The sequence below is a fragment of the Astatotilapia calliptera genome, chromosome 7 (assembly GCF_964374335.1).
Source record: "Astatotilapia calliptera chromosome 7, fAstCal68.1, whole genome shotgun sequence".
Lineage (NCBI taxonomy): Eukaryota > Metazoa > Chordata > Actinopteri > Cichliformes > Cichlidae > Astatotilapia > Astatotilapia calliptera.
This window is the reverse complement of record NC_137428.1, coordinates 4,435,566-4,437,932: the sequence shown is the minus strand read 5'-3', so window position 1 is coordinate 4,437,932 and position 2,367 is coordinate 4,435,566.

Genomic DNA, 2,367 nt, shown 5'->3' with positions numbered 1-2,367 from the left:
ATATAACGCAGTAACGTGGACATGACACTGAGACAGACATGACAAAAGCATAACACTGAACACAGGGAAGGCATATAAACAGAACCTAAGACTGGAAATAAGGAGACACTAAAGAACTTGGGGAGCAAGAAATAAACAGAATATAACAGAATATAGATGAACAAAATCAAAACCACTGGATCACCAGACCCAGGTACCCTAACAAAAGCACTTTGCTCGTGGGGGTCCTATGATTGTAGGGTTTTCTCTATTATCTTTTCAATGTTGTAGGATCTTTACCTTACAATATTTAGTGCAAAAGTGATTTATAAATGAATGTGCTGTATAAATAAAATTGAATTGAAGTGAATGTAGTCTTGGTTAATATCACACATTATCCAATATTACCATTAGTATGTACTGTAAACTTAACATTTTTTAAAGTCATGAAGCTGTTTTTGAAGTGGTAGCAGAAAATGATTGGACTGCTTTTGTTGGAGAACAAAGAATCAACAGTTTTGTTTTAGTAACTGAAATTTGGCCTATGGTTAGTTTGTGATTTTTTTCATTTAATTTATTTTTCAACTGTCTAATTATTTGTTTGTCACTCAGGTGACAAGCAAATAATTATTTGGAAACATCTAAAAACTTTTTACATTTTTTCCTATAAGGTCTTTTTTTGCTTATCAGAGCCAGGGTTTGGGTTGATGACGACTCAGGCCTCACAAGGTTAACTGTTTACTAATTCATGTTCAGTAGGAGGCTGGAGTTAAGCTAAGAGATGAGGTACTACTAGAGAAATAGACCCACATGCATATTTTTGGACTGTGGGAGGATGCTGGGTGTCCAGACAAAACCCACTCAGCATCTGCAGCATGTAAACCCAACAGAGAAAGACCCCAGCTGGGTGGCAGATTTCATATATACAATCATGTAATATATGTGTATTTAAACCAGAAAAAAATGCCTGTCAGTCTAGTTGAAGAAATTTTAGATGTAACTGTACAGAGCGATAGCAATATCGGAAAGAAGGAACACAGTTCCTCTTCTGTTTTCCCTCCTGTTGGGTTTCGTAGTTGTTGATTTCTAGTTGTTTTTCTCGGCTTCTCTGTATTTCTTAATTTTTGCCAATAATTAAGAAAGAGAATATGATAAAGGATATCCAATTTAGTACAGTTAATCAATCAATAAAAAAGTACAAATAAATTAAATAGCTTGAACCTTTTGGGGAACATATCAGTTTGTGTGGACAAGTAGATGTGAAGACTGCATTATTTTAACAAATCTTTACACATTATGAAAGTCACAAAGCTTACCATGCACAAAAATGTGGTAGTAGCTAACACACTGCACAGGTAGAAAACCCCAGAAATTAAAATCTATTTCAAATGGTTCAGTTGTACCACGTGGCTATTTTACACTCTCAGTGCAGAATGTTCACTTTCTGTTCCCAAAACCTGCATCGATTACTCTTAGAGTGATGAAAAACAATCAAATAAACATGTTTTTTTTCTTCTGGTGAAGATGTGGGTATTACTTTTTCTTTTTATTGCACAAGAAAACAAGAGCATGATGGGAAAGTGCAAACGGTGTCCAGGAAAGAAACAAAACTCTATTAACTAAGTTCCTTGTTCCTTTTCAAGCATCTGCACAAAGTTGTTTGTGTTGGCTGACCCGATCCAAGCTGTCGGAGCCTGATCTTCGACATGTAACCAAAGACATTCAGTATTGTAGTCTTGTAGTTCGATCTTGTAGTGGGATTTCTACCTGGACCAGGAATTTTTCTTCAACAAAAGAATTCCCGTAGCAAGTGGTTTAAAATGTCTTTCGGCTGGTTTACAGCTCTTTTTTTGTCTTATTGTCTTCATATACAAACACAAACACTAAAAGATAGGTCTTATCTATGTTCTCATTAGAACAAGAACTGTGTGAGTGTGTGGGACTGTCTGAGACAAAGATAAAGTCTGCACTGGACTATACATCTACATGTGATATGGTCAAAGAGCATGGTGTGTACCAAAATGTGATAACAAAAGCCAGATTTAAATATAAAATTCAAATGGTGCAATTGGTCACACTGTGGCTGTTTTGTGGCAATTCGTTGCATTCAGTGTACAAGAGTCACTTTTTGTTCCTGAAGGAATTTCATGATTTTTTTTAAATGAAAAAAGTAGATGTATTAGTCACTGTTCCCAGCTTTTGGATTGGTTTTGCATCTTCCGGTCACCACACACAGACCGTGGGTTTCACAGCCTAAAAAGCAACATTATGACATTATATCACATAGCATAAACTTTACAACATGTAGGATGTAATATCTTATATAAAGTGTATTCTTTTGTTGTCATCCAAATAGGCGGCACCATATGCAGCGTGTGGACACAGCAC